Raw genomic sequence first — 25071 nt, forward strand, 5'->3', positions numbered from 1 at the left:
AGATAGAATCAGTTGCTAGGCTTTTAGGATTTTCTTTGAGCTGGGATCTGTAAGTTCTTCACTTACATAATTTCATTCAGTTCACACAGCGTCATTTGAGCCAGGCTCTACGATTATCCTCATTCTACTGATACACCAAGGCTGAGGGAGGCTCAGCGACTTGCCCAAAGTTACATATTCCATTTGAGGGCAGAAACAGGATTCCAGATTCAGAACCATGTGACCTCCAGTCCCACGTTCCTGACCAGAACTCTGCTAAATGGGAAATTCTGCTCTAGCTGGACAATTCCCTTCCCCTCCCTTCTCTTGCCCCTCACCTGTCCTCTCTGAGAGCTGAAGAGTCTTAAGAACCAGCATTCGAGGAGCCTGCATCCTGTGGTGCACCCTCTCTGTGTGTGTCTCTCCAGCTTCCTGAATTTCTGAAGGGGGTTTAGTTTGGGGCAGTTTTGATTTGCTAACTTGATGAACCCCCAGAGGGTGGGAGTGGTCGTATATGTTCTTGTCCTTGTCACTACCCATCATGTCCGGAGATGTGCATGCAGGACTCCATCCTCTCCTACTACATGGCGAATGATGTGGGAGATGATGTACATGTGACAAAACCTTCAGAATCCATTGCCGGGCACCGCCGTCTGTCATCATCTTGGTGGCAGTCTCAAATATGCAAGTTCATTTTCCTCTAGAAATCAGACTTAGGGATACGCTGTCTCACCTGTCTGAGCCCTTAGGTGGGAGATGAATTGAGTGAAACGCCTGGGCCATCCTAGGCTTATTTGGCCTCAGATCCATCCTTTGCTCTCCCTGTGGAGACCATGGTTCCCAGGTTCCCACATCAGCAGAGTTACCGCTGAGTTTGGCCAATGGGAGGTGCTGATGGGAGCCTGGCAGGCAGGAGGAAGGGATAAGCCATGATATTTCTTCCTCCCTTTGTTTCCCGTGGCATCTCTGCACCAGGTCCTGTGGGACAGACCCCACTTTTGCCCTGGACTCCTGTAACCCCAGACCTCCCTTGGTTCCTTGTCCTGGGGATTGTGGTAGGTTCCTGCATTCACTCATCTTTGGCAGGACCAGGACTAGGATAAAACTAGTGGGAGAGTGAGACTAGACTGAGACTGAATTATGCAAGTGTGGGGTTGGATCCTGCCTTTATTTAAAATTCTGATATTTTCTTTATTGTGGATTTTTTCTGCATCAATTCAGACTTTAAAAAGTACATACCTTCCTGACTTATGATGAGGTTATGTCCTGATAAACCCACCATAAGTTGAAAACATTGCACGTTGAAGATATATTTAATACACCTAACCTACTGAACACCATAGCTGAGCCTAGCCTACCTTTGCATTAGCTTACAGTTGGGCAAAATCATTTAACACAAAGCCTATTTTATGATGAAGTGTTGAAGATCGCATGTAATTTATTGAATACTGCATTGAAAAGTGAAAACTGGAATGGTTGTCTGGGTGCAGAATGGTTGTAAAGAGGATCAGTGGCTTCCCCTGGTGATTGCGAGGCTGACTAGGAGCTGCAGCTCTTGGCTGCTGCCCAGCATCCATCAGAGAGGATTGTCCTGCGTATGGTTAGCCTGGGAAAAGATCAGAATTCAAAATTTGAAGGACGATTTCTACTGAAATGTGTATCGCTTTTGCACCATCATCAAGTCAAAAAATCCAAAGTCAAGTTGGGGACTGTCTTGCATTAAAGTCAGATTGCCTCACTGTCCTGTTTGGCACCTTGGTCCTTTGTCATGCACAGCTAATTCTCAGATTTAAAATCCTGCCATTTGAAATACCTGAGTGGTTTCTCCTCCCTGGTTAGACACTGACAGAGTGCCTCAGACAGACTTCGACTCACACATCTCTAGGAGGTAGTGATTAGAATTACATCCATTTTTACAAATGAGGAAGGATGCTCAGAAACCTTCAGTAACCTGCCAGTGTCACTGAGGCTATGATGGGGCAGAAATGGAACTTGAACCCAGATCTTTGGGCCTACAGAATCCTTCCTCTTGACCTTTAAGCTCTGTGGTTTTATTATATATATTTTCAAAGGACCCAACTAAGAACAAAAATCCTTTTTGATAAGGAAGAAGCCTTTTGATTATAGAGAGCTCTCTTAAAAGGGTTTCTATCCGGGCTCTTTCAAACTTGAAATTTATATGCGGAGAGTACAACCATGTGAGGCTGGGTGATATTGGGATGAAGCTGAACAGGTTTATATTCTTCTCTGAGCTGATTTGTCTCAGTAAATCCCCAGAAAATATCACTTGTCTCATTTTCCTTCAATCCTTTTGTCTGAGTTTGAGTTGAAAGTGTTTTTTTTTCCCCCCTTTCTTTGTAAATTCTCTTGATTTTGGTTATGTAACCAGGCCAGGCAATTGCCTTTGCTGAACAAAAGTCTCAAATGAATAGATATCAATGGTAATACCAGTAATTAACAGTTTCTTTCTGTGGCGCATGTCTGAAACCGCTTTTATTGATTTATTTGGACTCTGTTCCATATAGGACAATTTTTCAGCTCACACAAACATATGCTTATCTCCTTTTTAGTTCCGACCATTCTAGTCTCTGTTTTTAAAGACTGTAATTCCTCAGGACAGCTCCGACAGGGAAGCAGATGAAACCGGACTAAGGCACCTCCAATCCACTGTAACCTTGAGGGGTTAGCAGTGAGTGAGGAGGATGGAGAACCTTTTAGTTTGGCTTTTGATTTCTGTGTTTTTATTCTGATTTGATTTAAGCAGAATTTGGAGCTCCATGGAGTTGTGTGTGGGGAGAGGAAAGGAGGCTGGGGGTGGGGGGAGTCATCCAGGCAAAGACAGGAGTCATAAAGGAGAAAATTGAAAGAGGAAAAACCTGTCCCCGAGGTTCCCCTACTCAGGGAGCTCTGCTTCTCTGTGATCAATCCCAGTGATCCTATTTTTCCCCTCAATGAAGGGAAAAATGCAGAGTATTAAAAGGGCAATTGGTTTGGATGGATAGGTATGTAAAAGTTATTACTTTTCCCCCTAGAACTGAGCTCCTATGTTAAGTTTGATGTAGAAAACTCAGATGACAGAGAAGCAGAGGAGGAGAGAGCAGGGAGGAAGCTAGTTTTAAATATTCCCAAGTATTTTGTGGGAATACATACAGACATATTCTACCCCCCACACTTTCTCTCACATGTATATGCACATGCACATGTGTAGGCACAATACAGTTGAGATCCCACTGAACATGCCTAACAATAGTGTTGAAAGTATTATTCTGTGACCTGTTTTTCAAATGAGTGATGTATCATGAACCCATGTACATGTCAATAGTTATAACTATGTGTCAGCATTCTATTGGGTGGATGTATATAATGTATTTAACCAACCATCTAGTGTTGGATATTTAATTTGTTTCTTTTCTTTTCCTTCTTGGCTTCTTTTCCTTTTCCTGTCTCCCTCCCTTCCTCTCTCCCTCCCTCCTTCCTTCTGATGTAACCATTCTGAAATAAACAACTTTGATCTTTTTTCATGAATCTGAAGCATTTGCTTAGGACAGATTCTTAGGTGCAGACTGTTGGGTTGAAGAGTGTGCCTACTTTGGGGGCTTCTGATGTATTTGCTGCTCTGTCCTCTGAGAAGATTGTACTGATGTTTACAGGAAATATAGCAAGTTTAATCCCAGAGTTACACCATCAGGTAAGGCTTCTCTGATGGTGTAGTGTTTGCACTGAGAACACTAGGATGGGTATAAGTAAACAAGGTGAGAGAGAGGGACGGCAATACTAGTTGTGGTGGTAATGGCAAATGTTATGGCAGAGGAACCCACGTGTGCAGGGAACACTTGGTAGAAGGGAGTAAAGGACCTTCAAAGAGGGAGATTGAGCAGAATGAATAAAGGGGGACAGTATATTATTCAGGATTCTTGAGATTTATTATAAGAAATTGGCTCATGGGATTATAGAGGCTGATAAGTGCCAAGATTGCAGTCAGCAAGCTAGAGACCCAAGAGAACCAATGTTTCAGTATGAGTCCAAAGGTAGGGGAAAAAAAGAAACCCTATGTCTTAGCTCAAGGAGTCAGGAAGGAAGAGTTTGCTCTTATTTTTGGGAGGGTCAGCCTTTTTGGTCTTTGGAGGTCTTCAACTGATTAGACAAGGCCCACCCACACATGGGCAATTTGTTTTACTTGGTCATCTGATTGAAAAATTAATCTCATCCAAGACACCTGCACAGACACAGCCAGAATAATAGCTGACCACATGTCTGGGTGTCCTGTGGCCCAGTCAAGTTGACCCATAAAATTAACCATGACAGGGGGGACATAACAGAAGTTTCAGGAAGTGGGCAGTAGGGGAGGGAATGTGGCTGGCAGGAGAACAGGAGACCATACAAGGCCTTGTGGACTGCATAAAGATTTTCAGTTTTCATCTTAAGAGATGTTGGAAGTTGCTAAGTGGTTTTAGCAAGGCTGGAGGTGCAGTGACAGAATGACATTCATGGTAACCCAAGAAGTGTGAGGGGAAGGCATTGATCACCCATATGACAGATGAAGAGACTGGGCTAGAATGTTTAAGTAGCTCACATAGACCCTATCCTTTACTGTTGTACAAGTCAAGGCTCTTTTGACCATAAACTACTACTTGTGTGTCCACATATGCTTAGAGAACTTTTGCAAGGCATCCTCAAATATACCGACTCATCTGCATCCTCTTACTTCAACTGGCACATGCCAAGGAATTAACATCCCCAGAAGTCACCCAATAAAGGATGGGGAGCTAGTGGATAAATACTGCAGCCTGGCAGTCCCAGGCTGTGGAATCAGCCCAAAATACATGCTCCAAGTTCTCTCCCTGTGCTCCCATTCCCCAGAGCAAATTTCTTTTTCCATAACACAGTATTGGCTGCTTCCTTACCTCTCCAGTACCCTGTGGGGGTTTCCCAAGACCACTTCCCAAATCAATAATTTACACTTAAGTTTTAACTCAGGATCTACTTCTAGGGGAACCCAGCCAAAGGCAGGGACACTCCTTTCCATTGAATCGTTGCTTCTGTGCAGTTTCACTACAAGCCCTTGGAGCTTGGCAGGGATGTGGGCTCTGCAGCTGGAGTTTTTTTGTGATGAGCATGGGGCCAAGACTCTCAACATTTGTTCTTCTCTCCTGCTTGTAACCCCAGAGCCTGGTGTCAGGGAAGGATCCAGTGGGCCATGTGGGTAATCTTGCCTGCAATGCTTTTCTGTTGAAGGCAGGATTTGACAGTGGGTACCTGCCAGCATGCACTCACCAGTGTTGACACCATGCATGGGACTGCAGGATTAATCACCAGCCTGGCTAGGCTGGGATAACACGCCTCCCATCCTCTCACTTCTGACATCTTTGCTATCCAACGGATCCCTGATGCTGCATCCATAGTTTATATGAGAGCTGACAGCATCAGAACTCTGGCATGCTTTCCAACAGTCAACCAGATTCTGGCTCCTTTCCTACCTTCTGGGTCAAGCTTGGTGTTCTGTTTTCCTGAACGGCAGGTGGCATCAGGAGAAGAATTTACTTCAGGGCTGTCATTTCCCAAGGATGTCAGTCCTTAGGGTTGCGAATTAAATACTCATAATTAGAAGATGCCTTTCTGCCAGGCCTCTTTAGGGAAAACTTCCTCCTCACTCTGTCTGATATTCCCATGGAGACGAAGGGGGAAAATTTCATAGCTGGCAGCAGGCTGTGGTATCAGAAATAATGACTTGAGGCATGAGGAAAATGTAATCAATATTTACCTGCTGAGAGGTCCCATGGTGGGAAGGAAATTGACTCTGTTCCCCACTGCACATATCCCATTTTGGTGTCCTGCTTTCTTTGTGTGTTTGGCAGAGGGGAAACGCATAATCTTGGTTCTTCAGGGGGAAAAAAAAAAACCCATGTAACCATTACATTGCCATCAGTTTATATAAGATAATCCGTTGCTGGGGACGGGAGCTTAAAATATCCAAACAGGTCTCTTGGTTATCTGCCTGATTGCTCTTTGTGCCCAAACTATTGCAGTCTGGGACATACTTTTCCTTTCTTCCCTCTACCCCTTGCCCAGAACAAATAATAATTGATGACACTGGTTTCACTATCTGTGTCACCTCTCTGGAGAAGCTTCTTGGGGGAAGAAAAGAAAACCTTACGTGGGTTGATAATGTTTCTCTGGACTGTTTATCATCGATCTGGAGGTTTGAACAGAGAGAGACCCCTAAAACGCCAATGCATATCATCTAGATAATATTTTCCCCAACAAAAGTCTACTGGTCTGAGTTTCTGGTTGCAAACCAAATGACAGAATGGATAATTGTGACATGAGGCAGAAAAGGGAATCTCTGGTTTGGAAAACAACTAGAAAGTAAGGGAGGCAAGACCTAGCCAGGACTTGGCCTTAGGACCCGCCAGCGTGCAGTGTCCCCGTTGGTGTGGTTGCCCCTGGATACTTGTTATTCTGCAGCTGTACTACAAGGCTAGCCTCAGTTACATGAGGATCCCTGAAGATCTCTGTCCTTGTACCCTCTGTTCAGTGTCAAGTCCTCAAGACGGGCCCCTACCAGCTGAACTTAAGTCATGGACAGAGACCTAGCTTCCAGGTACCAGAGACAGGCACCCCATCCCTCCAACCCCTGTAAGGGGAGTCTTTGATAGGGCAACCTTTTCCATCCCCGCCCCATTCTCCTCCCTCCCACCACTCCCTCTTCCCCTGACCCCCTTATTTCCTCCCATTGCTCTTATACCATCCAACGTATGATTTACTCACCCATCATGTTTGTGTTCTGCAGTCCCCCATTAAAATCTGAGTTTCATGGGAGAACCCAAGAGAACATCTTGGGTTCCCTTGTTCATTGCTACCTCCTGGAACAGTGCCTGGCACATGGTAGGCTCTCAGTAAGTGTAGGTTGAATGAATGAATTGATGAAATGGGAGGGATAGTTTGGGTGCTGGGCTGCTCCCAAGGATGAATATCCGTCACAAGAAGTATTTCTCACTCTCCATGAAAGAATCACTTTCAGAAGCTGGCTCTTTGTGTTTCAGCAAGACAGGGCGGTGAGCAGCTCATGCACTGCAGAGAAAACTGCTACACCGTGACATTTTCCCCTCAGATTTTCCTGTATGCAAAGTTGACATTTACAGTCAGTGTCCGCTGGTCTCGGTTTGTCTGTAAAGTGAGTGGTAGAGGCCTCAGCAAGGACCCTGGAACGTGGCAGAGTTACGGACAGGCCCACCTCTTCATAGCTTGGATAGAGACTAAAGGGAGAGCCTAGTTCCTCTGCTAGGAAGGACCACTGGGGGAAATGGTACCACTTGGCATGGGGCAGTCACGATGGTGGTTTGTGGGGGGACATTGTAGAGCTAGTTGTTCAGGCTCCCTTACCCCAGTCACCTGCTTAAGGGCCACCATGTATTGAGCATCTGCTGTGTGCCTTCCACATACTCTGATCCTTTAATCCACCATGCTGTTAGCCCCATCTTGCAGCTGGAAAACAGGGACCCACTTGAGATTTATGTGAGCTATGCCAAGATGAGTGAAGACTTTCCCCCTTTCAGAGTCATGGCAAGGGACCCAGCTGTAACACCAAGCCAGACTGGCCTCTTCTGAGACCTGAGAGCCCCCATTATCCCCAGCACCCAGTTGCCCTGAGGAGGTTGTGTTGACAAGAGATTTGGCCCAAGGGACTACCTGTGTTGATAGCATGGGGCCAAGCAAGAATGAGATGTACAGAGGAAAGAAAGCTGTGGGGCGCATGTTCTAAAAGATTCTAGGACTGCCTATTACTGCCCTGTAAAGGGGGTCTTTTGCTGCATTCACACACGCCTTTTGGATTAAGGCGATTGATTGAATATGCCACTTGTTTCTGCCCTAAATTCACCACCACAGAGGAAGCACCTCAAAGGTTGGCTGTTATGGTCCTTAACACATGGGATTTGAGGAAATGTAACTTTTTTTTTTATTATGATAGGGTGCTAATGGGCTTACAGTTGACTTCTCCGCAGTGGTGTAGTCACTGCAATCAAATGAACATAAACTCACAATGTGCCTTTATTCTGGGGCCAAGGAATTAATTAGGTCTGTGTTGGAGAGGGATTAAGATATAAGATGCAAGATCTCCAGTTACATTTGAATTTTAGAGAGACAGTGAATAATTTTGTAATATAAATATGTCTTATGCAGTATTTGCAACATCCTTATACTAAAGAATTATTCGTCCTTTATCTGAAATTCAAATTTCACTGGGCATCCTGTACTTCTTTTTGCTAACTCTTGCCATCCTAAGAGTTTGGCTTTGTCTCTGGCTATTCCTGGCCTTCAATTAGCCTCTTTCTACCCCCTGCCTGCTTAAATGTGAAATCAGAAGTCATGAAAGACTTGACAAAAATGACAAGAATTTTAATGGCCTGAGGCATTAATTCATCCCTGACAGGAGCCACATCTAATCTATTTAGGTTCAGTGATTTGAAACGGTACATTTTCATATTTCCCATTTCATTCCACCCCTCCCAAGAACCAGGATGGATTTTTCTGGAAGCAATTTATTCCATTCTTGGGGTGTGAGAGGGAAAATGTCTTCTTATGAAGAGGGTGAGGATTTCAGGCCTAAAGGTAGATGTCGGAGGTCCTTTGGGCAGGTGTTAATTCTACCCTCCCTGTGCTGCCCGTTTCTTTCGTAGTCATGAGCATACAGGTGTCGCTAGCAATGCTGATGGAGGCTGTGTCCCAGATCTGGGTGGGTAAGACACATTTTCTCTTTTCCACACCATAATTTGAGATGTTCTTGATTTTCATTTCTCCTTAATCATCAACCCGCAGTGGCACCAAACATTTTCATGTTTAAAACCTCTGCCCACTACCTCCCAGACTCTCTCAAGCCATTTATGGAGATGCACTTGATCATTAAAAAAAAAGAGTCCTGCAGTGAATCTTTACATACAAGTGAGAATTCCTTTTGTAACGCAAATTATCTGTCTTCTCCATTTGATGGGTTTGGTACATGTTAAGGCTTTTGTGTATTGGTTTTTTTAAAGTTTTTTTTCTTGTTTTATCATATCCTTTATTTTTTCCCCTTCATTATATTTATTTATTTATTTATTTTGATTTTTTTTAAAAGAATTTTATTTATTTTGGGGAAAGGTAATTTTTTTTTTTAATGGAGGTACTGGGGATTGAACCCAGGACTGTGTGCATGCTAAGCATGCACTCTACCCACCTTGTATATTGATTTTTTAAAAAGCAGGTGTTCTAGTATGCTACCAGTGTCTTGACCTTGGTTCCCCTCCCTTCCTTTCTTCCTCCCCATCATCCTCATCTTCATCCTATTCATCACTACAAAAGTGATAACACAAAGTTAAATTCACAACTCAATGTTATAACTCAGGGCAGTGGTCCTCAATCCTGGCTACATTTTAGTATTGCAGGGGGAATGAAAAAACACATGGGTGCTCAGCACACAGCCCCAGAAAATCTGACTGAAGTGGTCTGAGGTTGGGTAACATCAAGTGATTCTAATGGCAGCCAGGGTGGAGGCCCACCAGCCTAGAGGTTAAAATATAGCGAAGGTGAACTGAGGGGGTCTGGATTCCCACCCCACCTGTGATGTGTCCTTTGGCAAGTTACCACTTCCCTGAGGTTCAGTTTCCTGTCCATAAAATGGGGACAATTGTAGCAGAGTTGAGTGGTTGTACCAAAGGGAGCATGTGGCCCATAAAGTCTAAAATATTTACTTTGAAAAATTTTTTTTTTTTTTTTTTGGCTGTAAAAGTTTGCTGTAACTTAACTGCATGACACAAGCCTTAAACATAAACCTCCTTTATGTCCTCATGGAGCTCCCCGTGTGGGGTGACACCTTATATAGCTCCCATATGTTCCAGTGGAGATGCGGCGTGAGGTCATGGAGACAGTCTGGGATTGGCTTCTTTCCTCAAATCCTCCTCAAACCTTCCATTTGCCCTGAAGGAACCTGCTTTTCCCTACTCTGAGCCTCAGTTTCCTCATTTCTCATGTGGAATGGTGGGGTTAGCTGATCTCTGAGGGCTCTTTCAGGTCTAGGATTTTCTGATTCCATCGCTGGAGCTCTGTGGCGCTCTTAAAGCACGGATCTATCTGTCCTCTGGGAATTGCTCCAGGAGATCTTTTCAGCTGGGTGTGGTAAAGCACCGGGCTTGCTTTTCTCCACACTGTAGGTGTCATAGAGCAGATCAATACAGTTCTGCATCACAGCCAGTCTTCTTTCTGCAGAGGTTCAGAGGAAGGTTTAGAAATTCCTCTGTGGTAGGATGAGTAACGGCCCCCAAATATAACCATGTTACCTTACATGGCAAAAGAGCCGTTGCAAATGTGATTAAATTAAGAATCTTGAAGTAGAGATCATCCCAAATTACCTAGGAGTGCCCTAAATGCAGTCATTATGTCCTTACAAGAGGGAGGCGTGAGGCAGAGGGAGATTTTGTTGCCAGCGGTTAGGTTCTTGTCTTGTTGCAGGAAGAATTCAGAGATGAGACATGGAGGTTAAGAAGGTAAAGTGAGGATTTATCAAGTGGTAGTTCGCTCTTATGGGGAGAGTAGGCAGACTCAGGTGAGCAGCTGACACAAAAATTTGGACCGGTCAGTAATTGTAGGTGAAGACATTTCTGTTTAATTCATACAAGTTTGTGCAAATGAAACAATAAAAAATGCATGAATTTTAAAAAGATCATTATATTATATTTAATTTTATTTTTAAATTAAAAAAAATTGAAGTACAGTCAATTACAATGTGTCAGTTTCTGGTGTACAGCACAATGTCCCAGCCAAAAAAATGCATGAATTTAAATACTTATATGTTGGCTCTTTTAGCAAGGGCAGAATAGACAAAAATTGGAAAATCATTGGCTTACGATGATTACCTTTTGTGGCTGTGTCCGAGCCTTGATACCTTCTGGAACAGACCCAATGGGTGATACCAGCGGTGAGTGATGTCCCAAACTGAGCCAGTCATGTTGCTTCTCCCCCTGGCTCCTGTGATTGGTCTCAGGGATGATGTGACAAGAGCTGACCATTCAGAGTCCTTCTTTGGGCCTTTTCAAACTGGAGCTGGGAGAGAGAAGATGCTTCGTCTTTGATAAATTGAGCTCTTAAGAGGGTATCCCAGAGCTGTCAGCCACCAAGTCTCTCATTGTGTGCAGTAGGTTGGAAGGAGGCCACCTTGCAGGGACACCCAGACACAAAAGGAGGCTCTTTCCCACGTGAGGCCCTAGGTCAAAGATGACAAAAGAGAGAGAAAGTATCACATGGGTTTTAGAATATATGGTTTTACTTAGTGAATTTTTATCTGTTCTTTGATATAAAGCATATGGTTCTGTAAGCCAATACTCTCTTCTTTGCTTTTTTCCCCCAGCTATAATGATGTATCATTGAAATATAATAACCTGTACATGTTTAAATTGCACTATTTGATTAAACATATATATGCATCAAGCCATCACTGCAATCAAGATAATGAACATATCCATCACACCCAAGAGTGTCCTCAGGCCTCTTTGTAATCCTTTCCTTTAACCTCTACCCCAGGCAACCACTGATTCGTTTTTTGTCACTATGAATTAGTTCTTATTTTCTAGTATTTTATGTTAATGGAATCATACAGAATGTACTGTTTTGGGGAGAGGGGAGGGGTGTATCTTTTTTTTGCTCAGCATAATATTTGGGATTCTTTTATGTTGTCACATGTTTCCATAGTTCATTTTTTTTTTTTTTTTTTTTTTTGCTGAGTATCCCATTGTTTATCCATTTATCTATTTATGGACATTCATGGTGTTTTTTTTTTCTTTCAGTTTTTGACTATGAAGAATGACCATGCTATGAATATTTAGGTGTAAGTCTTTGTATGGACATATGCTTTCATTTCTCTTGAGTAAATACCTAGAAGTGGAAAGACTGGATTATATGGTACATGGATGCTTAACTTTTTAAGAAACTGCCAAACCATCTTTTTGCTTTCAGTAGCGATGTACCATTTATGAAGGTTCTGGTTGGTCCACATCCTCACTAACATGTGGTGTGCTAAGTCGTTTAGTCCTCGGCTTTTTGGCTTACGTTAGTTCTAGTTCTAGTTCCATTTATGTCACTTGTAACCAAAGAATCTTGGGTCATATGGGAGGAAGTGCTCTGTTTGGAAGAACTTTATCTATAGGACATGTGAACTTGGATGTTGAAAAATACTTACTGAGAACAAATAACAGCCAGTAGACTCCATGTAAAAGCTTACACCATGAACAGTGTGACTTCAAGACTGAATGATACTGATCCCTCGGACTGAGAGAAATCCCAGCCAATAAGTAGCATTAGTTATTGCCCTGATTCCGTGACTTACCATTTCAGCCAGCAAATGGAACTCAGGGACTAAAAAGTAATGGTTGATGTGGTTCATTTAAGCAGTATGGTTTAAAAAAAAATCCCATAATGAGTTAATAAGAATTTAATAATAGTCTTATAATTGTTACCAACGTGCCTGTGATAGAGAGAAACCTTCAGACAATGGCAGAACATTTTGCATCAAGTGATACAAAAAAGACAAAAGTGGCAGCTTCCCAATTTTTGCCCAAGGCCTTGCCAAATCGAGGGCCACCTCTGGCCAGAGAGTGGATGAAGGCACAGTAGCAGAGTGCCTGAGAGTGATGGCCCTTGACTTAGACAGCCTACTTGCATCCTGATGCAGTCACATACCAGCTGTGTTGCCTTGGGTGAGCTATGGCACTTGCTCTGTGCCCCGGTTTCCTCATCTGTGAAATGGAGCTGTAGGAAGTATCCACCCAGGAGGATTGTTGAAATGAGTTGAACCATGTCAAGTGCTTAAAACACTGGCTGGACGTGCCCAGTAGGTGTTGTTATTGTCGTTACTGTTATTATGTTGCTGTTCTTTTTTTTTTTTGACATGTTCCTGGAGAAGCAAACTGGTTTTTCGTGTTATTATACCTAGATGTTCCAGGCACTCTGCTTTATAACATGACCTCATTTCCTTCCATCATTTATCATCCTTCCCATTTTACGTGTGAGAACCCTGGGTGTTGGTGAGATTAAGCAGCAGTTACTGGTACAGCCAGCATTCCAAGCAGAAGGCTGAGGCCCTAACCCAGATGCCTTTTCTTTTTTTTAATATTTTCACTGGCATTTATTTATTTATTTATTTATTTATTTATTTATTTATTTATTTATTTTTGAGGGGGGACTAATTAGGTTTATTTATTTATATAAATATATATATTTAATGGAGCTACTGGTGATTGAACCCAGGACCTCGTTCATGCTAAGCACACGCTCTACCACTGGGCTACACTCCACCTCCCCCAGGTGCTTTTTCTATCCTTTTAGCTGTTCTCAGGAGAAGCGGCCATCAGCCCGAGGGTAAGAGATCGCTGCCACCTCAGTGTGGAGACCATTCTTTCCTGCCCCAGCCCGTTCTGTCCTCTAGGCACAGAGCTCTGCTCCTGCTTCCTTAAGGCCCCTGGTCTGCAATCTTCGTCCTCAATCAGACACAGGTCTCCCCCACGTGCTCTAAAGGAACCTAACCAGGTAGAAGGATGGAGACAGTCTGAGGGCTTTTGGCAAAAGAGATCTTGGGTTCTTTTTTTTTCTTTCTGTCTTGGAAGCACAATTCCCACTGAGCAGGGGTGTGGGTGACCCCTCCTTGTGAGTGCTGTTTCCTGGGAGGCTGCTTCCATTTTCTTGTCCCAACTGGGAGTAGAAAAGACATTTAGCAAACTTGTCTCCATGAGCACTGGGACTGAGATCTTTGAGATCTTTGGGAAAAGGGGGAAGAAAGGAAAAGAATTGATGCAGGGAACATGGATGTGGGGTGTGAGGAGGGCCGTGTCCCAGGCTTCGGTTGAGCCCTTGGGATGTGCCCCGCCAAGCGTGGGTCCTTGGCTTTGCACGGGAAAGAATTTAAGAGCGAGCCACAGTTGAGTGAAGGTAGATTTATTCAGAGAGATACATTGAAAGGCAAGAGAAAGGCCACGAGGTGTGGGGGTTGGGTGCTCAGATTTAAAGTAGGTACACACTCCATAGACAGGGAGAGAGAGGGCAGCGGGGGGCTGCGAGGCACCAGGCACCGTGTTGCCAGTTTTTATGGGCTCAGTGGCTTCATATGCTAATAAGTGGAAGGACCAGTCTAACTAGTCTGGTGAAGGGGCTGGGGTTCCCAGGAAGTTGGCCATTTCCCACTTTTTGACCTTTTGCGGCTAGCCTTAGGGACTGCCATGGTGCCTGGGGGCGTGTTATTCACCTTGTTGATATATGACAATGGGTGTATAATGAAGCTCAAGATCTGCTGGAAGTCAAGTCTCCCACCGTCTTGAGCCTCAAGGCCTACTGGGGGTTGACTCGTCCACCATTTTGATGTTAATTGCTGTAGCATTCCTTGAATGGCTGTGCCCTGCCCCCTTCCTGTCTCAGAATGAAGCAAATTGTCTGGGGTAGGGGAGGGAGAGGTGGGGAGTGGGAACAAAAAATCCCAAATAAAATGAGAAGAAAAAACTATGCCTTGCTCAAAAGACCCAAAGTAAATGACACGTACTCGGAACAAGACAGCCATGAAGGGTAAACTGGAGGAGAGAGACCAGGAGTGGGGAAGGCGGAGGAGGGTGCTGTTTGCAGGAGTAAGATGGATGATGGCAGTGAGGGCGGCCAAATGGGAAATAGGATAAACTCTTAAGTGCCAGTGAGAGAGACTCGAATAACGAGAACTCCAGATGAGACAAACACAAGAAACAAAACCCATTTTAGAGCAAGGCTGACGGGCCGAACAGAACGGACAGTCAGTGAGGGCACCGCGGGGGGTGCAAAGCATGAAGGAGACAAATCCAAAGAGAAAGAGACTCTCTCGGCCGCTATGGCTGTCAGATGGCTTTGACAAGGGAGGCGAAGAGGGCCAATGAGGGGCTGAGGCTGATGGACAAATCCCCGGCCCCGAGTCAGACAGCATTAGAGGGATTTGCTGTGTGGGCCGTGACCATCGCCTCCCTGGGACGTGCACCAAGGCACCTTCAGAACTGATGACGCCGGTTCCTTTTCTGCTTGGGATTAGGTTGAAGGTGGAAAAGTCTAGAAAGCGGCTGTAAACTCTCAGAGTCAGCACTATGTTTCCAAACTTAGAGGCCTGAAGGGGGGTCGGGGGCTCTCAGTGCTAACATCAAAGCCGATGAGGTTTTTCCTCCCAAGATGGTCCCTTTGTTTTTAAATCATAGTTTTTTGTTTTGTTTTCCATTTTGTCCCCAGCCCTCACAGTGAACAGCTTGGTGGACAGGCATGCCAATCTTGGCTGTCAATACACTGGGTTAGAGACTTAGCTCCACCACTTACTGGCCTCAGAGTTCTCAACCGGGCTGGAGACGATCATCGTATTGGCTGTGGGGACCAGCTGAAATCAGCTGAGTAACGTTCTCAGCATCCTGGCAAGGCTGGGCTGGAGGCTGGGAGATGGACCAAGGCACAGTCCAGCCCCACGTGGCCCCTAGGCTGTGAAGTGAGGCAGGCCTGCCAGCACATGCCTTAATAAAGGACGAGAAATACCACCACAGAGTCGTACTCGAGGCCTGGAGTGGCCTGGAGGAGGCTCGGGCTTCACCTTTCCGGGTGTGATTGAGGTCATGGAGGAGCTTTTAACTGAAACCTGGGGTTTTCTGGGTTTTAACTTGTAACCTGGGGTTCACTTGTAGGAGAAGGACATCTCAGGCTTAAGAGAACATAATGAGAAAAGGCATGGAGTGGTGACACAGTATGGCAGGTTCAGGAACCCGGACGTTGTTTTGGTCTAAAAGTGCATTTCACAGGTTAATGGGTATAAAGGAACGAGAAGGCTCTATGTTTAAATGAATTTTAGACATTTTTGGCTAAACAAACAAGCTGGTTCCTTTCCTGGAACTTATAAGAGTCTTCAGTCTGCATCTATGTACCACAAATCTCCAAGGGGGACCTGTAGGACGCAGTATCTTCCAGACTTCTTAGAGCACAGAAGCTTAGAAGAGGATCTTGAAAATCTAGAATTCTCCTCCGCCTCCCTCACCACAAATAATAAGTTAAAAAAGAAAATTTTTTGAAATGCTGATCTCAGGAATGAGGAATGAAACCGAGATGACTTTGGGTGGGTTATTTACTTGCTCGAGAAGCAGTGTTACAATAACAGGCAACAAGACCCCAGACGAGTATGCCTGGCTGGCATCTCAGTAGAAAGGATGTAATAGTTATTTGCATAACAAAGTTCCCCAAACACAGTGGCTTAAAACAGGGAACATTTAGCATAATGTGTGAATATAAGAGGGCTCAGATCAGAGAAAAAGGAATGTCAGAGCAAAAGCACACAGATGGAGTGAGACACAGTGGTTCCTATGTTTTGTACTTTATGGGTGCAGTAAACATTTGTATGAATGAATGAAAGAACAAATGAATGAGTGGAGGTTTGGTGCAAAAGCAGAAGACAAACAGCTTGGGAAAGATTTAAAACCCAACGAACATTTATTATATTTCAGTTTTTATAGGTCAGGAATTTGGGTGTGGATTACCAGGGTCCTTTGGCTCAGTGCTGTGACATGACTGCCATCAAGGTGTTGGCTGGAGCTGGAGTCCTTCAGGGCTCAGCTGGGAGAAGATCCATTTGCAAGATTGCTCTTGTGACCGTTGGCAGGATTGAGTTCCTTGTGTGTTGCTGGACTGAGGGCTTTAACTTCACTGACTGTTGGCCAGAAGCTACCCTGTGTTCCTTGCTGGATGGGCTCTTCCGTAGGGCAGCTCCCAGCATGGCAGCTAGCTGTGTCAGAGTGCATCAGAAGAGCCGGGGAGAGAGTGCTAACAAGATACAAGTCACAGTCTTTTGTAATGGCATCTTGGAAGTGACATCCCATCACTTTGGCCATTTTCTGTTCATTCAAGCTGGTCACTAGGTCTAGTGTACACTCAAGGGGAGGAGATTATAGCAGGACATGAGTACCGGGAGGTGGGGACCTTTGCGGCCATGGCAGAAGCTGCCTACCACAAAGGTCTACAACCAGTCTTACAGGTTCTAGATAAGCCTGTCTTAGAGGCTGCAGAGAACAGAGGTTAACTGAGGGCAGAACAGTGGGGATACCACCGGTAGTCTGTGTGGACAGTTGGCCAATCACAGAGGAGGTCTACCTTCTCTCTTGACCCTATGTCAGATTCTAGACTCATGATACAGGTACAAGGGAGTTTTGGGGAAAGTCCCAAAACTGACTGGGCTGAAACCGACGCCCATTTACAATTTTAATAGATTCTGGCAAATTGCTGGCCAAAAGGGAAGTACCAATTTTCATATACAGAATTCACAATCCTTCCTTCTTTTCTTTTCTGTTTCCTGGAAACATGTTCTGTGGCTAACTGCTGAGTACAGTGGAGCAGAAGTGATGAGGGCAAAATGTTCATGTTCAGTCCAAGTCAATGAAAGATGAATCACAGACGTTACTGAACAGCAAAAGAGTAGTTCCGAGATTAGATTTAGTGAAGCTCAAGGAGGGGGAGCAACTTGTCAAACAGTAAATGGAAAGTCAGGCTGGGAAATGCTGAAGAAGAGAAAGGAGAGCAGTTGACTAGAGGAGGGACTTGGAGCCCAATATGGAGAATAACTCCAACTCGGAAGCCCAAGCTCATCCAGATGTTTGCCTGAGTGCTCATTAGCTCGTTGGTTCACTTTCCGTGTGGTAGGTGTTGTACAAGACACTGAGGGTATAACAGAGGCTAGACGAGGGGTCAGAAAACTGTGGCCAGTGCGCTAAACCCTGTAAATCTCTTAAGTAAGTTTTATTAGAACACAGCTACGTTTATTAACTTACAAATTATCTGTAAGTGTCTTCCCTCTGTGACAGCAGAGTGGTTGTGATAGAGGTTGCACGTCCATGAAGCCTAATATATTTGTTGCTTGTCCTTTACGGAAAAGTTCGCCAACCCCTAGGTAGAGGTTCCTACTCTCATGGAGCTTGCCATTTTAGCAGGGAAGATGGACATTCATTGAATAACTTCCTAGATGTACAATTATAAACTTTTGAGTCGTGTTCTGGAAAAATACATGATGCTGTGACAGCACATAGCACAGGACACTTTTGATAGGGTGGTCAGGGGATATGAGGACATGGATTTTTTTAAGGATTTGATGGATGAGAAGGAAGAAGACTGCAAAGTATTTGGGGAGAGACTTCTGAACAGAGGAAGAAGCTGTGTTAAGAATCTACGTAGGGAAAGAGTTCGTCTCTCCCAGGAACAAAGAGGAGGCTACGCTGAATCACGGAGAGTGAGATGAGACTCAATTGGGATCAGGGTCAGAGACCTGGATTTTGTTTAAAGTACAATGTGAAGACTTCGAAAATTTTTATGATCAATTTTATGAATCTTAAAGACCATGTCTTGTTGAATTAGCTGATTTGAAGAGAGCTGAGACTGGAGAAATGTTTAGCGCCCAAGCCCTACCTCTTCTCTGCCTGGACCTAACAGTTCAGGAGGTGTGGACAGAAACAGAATGGTTTATTTACTGATGGGTGGGGCACGTCAGGTTGGCCAGAGAGGCGAGAAGCCCATGGAAGCTGCCAGAGAAGTGACAGTGCAGCCTGGCTCTGGTGGCAATTTTGACAAGTGTACCCTCTAGTGGAGAAGTCATGTTGCTTGGGTCACATAGCCCATGAAAAGGTCTGAACCACAGGATTGTCCCAGGAAATACTCATTACAGGACTTTTGCAGTGAAGAGAGTGGCTGTTGCTTTTTCAGACCACCAAGGCTGTAGTTTTTATCATTTATCCATGAACTAAGAGTCACAGACAGCTCATAATCTCCATGTCAAACCTTCGTCCTCCAGCTCTTCAATATCATTTCCATTGTGACGACTTCTCACAGGTGCTGAAGATGTCCCTCGTTTGGCCTTGCAGTTGTTGCTGAAAGTGTTCAGGCTTGAAAAGAAACAGCTAAACAAAACAACTCTATAAACCCTTGCTTGACATTGAGCAAGGAATTAATTCATTCTTTCCAGACTTTACCTTATCTTAATGTTTCTAATCTCCTGGAAGAAACATTAACAATTTAATCCTAAGCTTGGAAGCTCTAACCAGTATCTTCCCTCAGTAGATAGCTGTGTAATCGAATAAGCTTTCAAGGTGTCTCCTAGTTTTATTAAAAAGCTAGTATTAAAAGTGATTTTGCTTTTAATCATTCCACTGAACAATGAGAACACCAAGCTGCTTTAGGACAAAGTGTTATTGCTGAATAATTCAGTCATTGCAGATGTCTTCAAGATGTGCAGTTATAAAAATTAAGCCTTATATGCCCAAATGCAAACTTTTGTCCTTCCATGGGTTATCATGTTTGATTAAAAAAAATATATATATAATAACATATAAACAAATGTGGAAAATTTCCTTTCAGTTATTTCATAATCAAGAATGATATAAATTAACATATTATAATTAGGGACTTATGAGACAATATCGTTATCATTAGAGAAAGCAAAGACAAATAAAATGGCCAAATCATTAGTGGATGTTTTTTCATTCATCCGTGGGTTAGAGATCTGGTTTCATCCTTGAGGAGATGAAAAGGAAGATGTGGGATTACCAGAATCTGACAGCTCAGAGGAAGGGCTGAAGAGCTTGTGTTGGGAGTGTTGAAAGAAGCTGGAGATTGGAGCCAACCACTGCTGCTGGAATGATGCTGCTAGGAGAAGTGAAACAAAGAGACATTCTCTTTCCCTTCCTCCTCTGGAATCTCTTGTCAGTGGATCCTAACAGGACATCAGTCCCTCCAAGGAATCTGCGAAATTTGGTGTGCAGAGTTCCAATTAGGAACACATACAAGTGTAGAAGGGTGGACAGAGAGCACAGAGGCAATGGATAAATAACTGGTACAGTAGTATCCTTCTGTGCGAATAGAGCGTCTTGGATCAATAGGAGCCCCTTCAGGCTGGGCTAGCCTCTGGATCTTCTTGACTTGACCCCATTAAATTCTGGTAGCTTGCTTTCTTTCTGGCATAAAATATTCCAGGCTCATCTTGTACATTTTATGTCCCAGATCTCAAGTCAGCTATTCTGCCAAGAAAACCTATATTCCTTGCAGCAGGGAATGGTATTTAGAGACCCAAACCTGGACATCATGGGTGTTCATCTACAACCCTCATTTTAAGTAGGCAAATGCTATAGGCTATAGTTCATATTGTCTAAGTTTATAATTGTAACCTACTACCAGTTGAGGAGCTTTGATGGGGAGGGTTACGTTTGTTTTTGCTGTCAGTCCCTTGTGGAAAGAGATGATTCCACGCTGTTTTAAATTTCCCTCATCATTGGGCTTGTGTTCATGGATTTCATGCTTAGTCTTCAAGCTTCTGGTTTCTAAACCTTAAGGCATGTTCCCAGTTGACAATATAATGTGTTAGTTACTATTCTATAAAAAGGTACAGGAAGACTGACACTAAAATCAATCAAACAGACAACAAATAAGTTTTGGTATATTTATGTTATCAGTTGCTCACTATTGGAGGAAACAGATGTAAGTTGAGGAAATCAAATGCTAAGCAAATTTTTGGCAAGCACCTGACTTGTGAAAGAGCTGTGGATTTTCTATATAATTAAATGGTGGAAAAACTGGTGCATATAGTGAAAACCTCATTAAAAATCTACGTGTGCAGGGATCCTCAGACTCAGGGAAATCCTTTCTCAAGCTCATCAACTCCTTTGGATCACCACTAACCACCTAGAAACCCTATGACATTATCATAATCTTTGTTCCCCCGTAGACCTTGTTCACTTTAATTAGATTTAGATTTTGATTATACTCTAATAACTAAAAGCACCTAATTATCCAGTTGCTTCCTTGAATATAAAAGTCATATGCTTCATAATTTCAAATGGGAAAAACTCCATGAGATTGATCAACCTGGAAACATAATATTTTGATAACTGTGCTTGGATATGCTTATGATAAAACCTTTTAAGAGCTCAAAAATTCAAAACACCCTCCCCCAAAGCTTTGAGTAAAGTAAATGCTTCAGGAAGACAGACCATATTTATTTGTGGCTTAGGAAACCTTCCAGACCTTTCTAAGGACTCTATTCTGAGGCATTTTAGAGGCTAGGATTCTGATTACTGCCTCCAGCTACTATCCTGGTTCTAACAAGAAGGGAGCACTCACAAGGCTCTTGATGGAGAAATGAAGTGTTACCAAGGCCCCAGCAAGTTCTGAAGCATGGTGTTTCCTGGGAAAAGCAGACTGGAGAACGCAGTGTGGGTCTGATGTCTTTTGCTACCTTCCCCAATCTAGGTCTTAGACCATCCACTGATAGCATTGGGCAGCAAAGTAGATTTTTGAATATTTTCACTCAGTCAGCTCAATGGAGGGTCACCGCCTGCTTTAATATCTTGAGATTTTCCCAAGAGGGACCAGAGAGGACTCCAGGAGGTGCTGACTGCTAGGAACCACAGAGGAATCCTGGCTTTCCTACCTCAGAGATCTATTGAATACGAGTGTGGGTGGAGCCCCGTTCTGGCTTTTGAGGCAAACTGAGTCCACTCACTAGGAGGCAAATCCCTGGGAGTCTCACCAGACTAGTTGCCCTCACCCTGGAGGGAGAAGCAAGGTAAGGGCAGAGTTAGAGGTTAAAATTCTCGGCCCTCCCCAAGAGGGTGGACATGTTGGTAGATACTCTTTCTCCTTTGGAAATCTGAGGACAGAGGAATAAGGGATTTTCCTCTTTGAGAAGCAGAGATCACAAATTCATATGCCCTCAGGGGCCGGAAGGTGTTATGAATAAGCAAAGGGGGTCAGGAAAGAAATGAAGGACCTGGAGACACATACTTTGTCCAAAGCTCACTGTGCCTCTTCAGGTCCAGTGGATGTTGGCATATTGGGAACATGGGTTCGGAGTTGCCAGACCTTCTAACTTTTCAGGAGAAGCCAAGCATGAGGTTTTTTTTTTTGTTTTGTTTTGTTTTTAATATAAAAGATTCGAATTTAGAAATTTTGGTGAGTCATTAAACTTTTTAAAAGATGCCGTGCAGGCTGAAGAGAACATATCTATGTGCTGGTCTTGGCCCAGGAGTCACCAGTCTGTGACATCTGGTTTGTAGTGTCATCCACTGAGATAGTGAAGTATTTTTTTTTCCTTCTAGTTAGGCTGGTGAAATGAGCCATACCACCAAGGATTAGCATAACAAAAAGAAAATTCTTGAACATACTGTATTTTTGATATTTGCATTTCCTGGACTCTCTTCCATCTCCCTGCCTTACCTCTGATTCAAGACAGACAGACCTGGCCTCTTTGTCTTGCTTGGCTGCTCCCTTGGCAGCGTCTTCATTGGCGAGTCACGTGGTTCTGGCCCCACAGCGTCAACACACTGACTCTGGCTGATGTTTGCTGTCATTCTGATTAGCAAACGGAGGAAGCCAAAGCTGCTGTCCTAGAGAGATGAGACATGGAGCCCCATTTTCAAAACGGAAAGGCCAAGCCTTCATCCTGTATCAGTAAAACTGTCACTCGGCATTCTGCAAGGGCGGGAGCCAAGTGCACAGGACAGCTTTGGACAGAGCCCATCTTGAACGTGTCAGTGCCTCCGTGCAGCTGGTGATGGCCTTGAGATGCAAGCCCAATCAATGGGCTCCTCCTTGAGTCCACCTGACGGTTTGCATCTGGCTCAGAGCACTTTCTGGGCAGAGAAATATCAGACTTTCATTCATGATTCAACAAACATATATTGTGTCTCTGCTATTAGCTGGGGACTGTTAAGGCACTGAATATTCAGCATTAAACAAAATAAACTTGGTCCCTGCCTTCCCAGAGCTTACAGCCTAGTCAAGGAAGACCGGTAAGCAAACATAAATAAAAGATGATTCAACTGGTGATAGTGGCATGAAGAAACTAAAGCAAGATGATGTGGTAGTGACCGAGGGTAGGATCTCCTTTGATTGCTGTGGCTGGTGGGTCCTCTTTGTGGAGGTGACATTTGAACTGATACCTGAATCATATATACTTTTCAAGTGTCCGTGTATTATTATTTTACTAGATCCTTAGTCCTAGAGTTAATGGAGAAACAAGATTATTAAAGTTAAATATGATTAAGGTTTAGAAATGGTGTATAGCAAAGTATTAACAATGGTTATCTCCTAATGATGGGATTCATGGATTCATTTAACTTAAGAAGCATTTATCGAGTGCCAGTATGACTCTGGTCCTGTCCTAAGTGCTGGGAATGCAGTCATGAACAAAACAGACAATATCATATGGTTAAAATGTACAGAGTATTCTGAGGGAAATGGTGTGGTAAAGGACAAAGAAGGAGAAGTACTTAATATAATGGTGGGTCAGGTCAACTTAAACTGAGACTGAGAAATGAGAAGGATTCAGTCATGTGAAGACTATCCAGAACGGGGATTTGGAGTATTCCCGGTAATGAGGGCAGTATGTGCAAAGACCCTGGGGCAGGACAGAATTTATTATATTTGGGGAACTGAAAGAAAATGTGTTCAGATAGAGCCAAGAAGTCAAGAAATACAACTGGAGAGATTTTGAGGATCCAGATCAGGGAAACCCTGGATTTATAGAAAAGAATTTGGAGTTTATATGAAGAGCAATGGAAAACTCTTGAGGGGTTTTAAGTTGGAGAGCGATATGACTTGATGTTCATTTTTTAAAAGATCACTCTTGGTTGTTGGGTGGAGAATGGATTGTTACAGTCAGAGTAGAAGAAGGGAGACCTGTTAGGAACTTGATGCATTTATTCTGGTGAGAGATGATAGTACCTTGGGTGAAGGAATCAGAGCTGATGTTTATGGCCCTGTAAGTTGATCATTGCACAATTCCAAGGCATACCTTTTACCTCTACAATAATGTAGACAGTACTTTTAGTAGTTAAGCACTTGGGTGGCCCCAAGTCTTGGGCAGTAGTAGCAGCAGAGAGAGAGAGAGAAGGAGAGTGAATTTAGGATGCACTGCTAATTACATTGGGTGGAGTGAAAGGAGGGAGAGACGCTTAAGGGTGGTTCTTAGGTTTCTGAGTTGGATAACTTTGAGGATGTTGGTGGCATTTTCTTAAATGGGGGAAGACTGGATATGAAAATTTGAGGGAGAAACAGCAAGAAACTTTTCTTAGATTTAAGTGTGAGATGTTGGGAGACATTCAAGGGAAGATGTCAAGTAGATAGTTGGGTATACAAGTCTGGAATTCAGCCACAATACTATGGAGTCATCAGGATAGAGGTGGTATTTAAAGCCATGGATATATATACAGAGAAAATGAGATCCTGAGTCTGTGACTTGAGGAACTTATTAGGTAGGGGTAAGAAAAATGGGGTTGGCTAAGAAGATGGAGGGGGAACCACCATGAACTAGTCAGAAAGTGCAGCATCAGAGAAGCAGCATGGATGGTTTCTGTCTTAAGGAGTTGTTTTTAATTCAAATGATAAACGCAAATGCATGCATTTTTGTCTCTGGTGATGAAATTGCACATCCATTATTTTTCTATGAGTGGCATGGCTTGCATTGAGTTTCCTCTGCAAGGTGACCAGTTATCCCTGTGAACAGGGGCAGGTGAAATGCGATTCAGGAGTACATGGGACCTAACATTTGTGGACACAGAAAAATTAGGATGGCTAAGACAAAGAGCATTGCTCACCACCCAGCTCTAACTGACCACAGTTGCCCATTGATAGTGCACCCTGAAAGGAGTTCAGGATGAAAAGCAAGTTGAGGTGCTCTGTGCTTTGGATAAACAAACCCTTAGATAAGTAGATGCACCCCTCAGGAAGAATTTCAATGACCCCGTCCACTCCCCAAACATTTATGTCTTCTCATACCTAGGAAAGCACTAAGAGCATTAACTTGAGATATCTGTTCTTTGTGATCAGCAGTGATCCTTTACCAAGGTGCATGCTCGACTGCATGTATTCCTTAGTCAAAAGCCATATATAAGCTGGCTTCTCCTCTGTGTCTTTGGAGCAGTTTCCTCAGAGCTGCCTGAGTGGCTGTCTCTTGGGCTATAGTCCTCAATAAGACCCTGAATGAAACTTGCGCTCATGACTCTTATGTTGTGTGTTTTTCTGTAAGTTGACACACTCCAATTTCACTCCCAG

Source organism: Camelus dromedarius, chromosome 24 (genome assembly GCF_036321535.1).
Source record: "Camelus dromedarius isolate mCamDro1 chromosome 24, mCamDro1.pat, whole genome shotgun sequence".
Classification (NCBI taxonomy): domain Eukaryota; kingdom Metazoa; phylum Chordata; class Mammalia; order Artiodactyla; family Camelidae; genus Camelus; species Camelus dromedarius.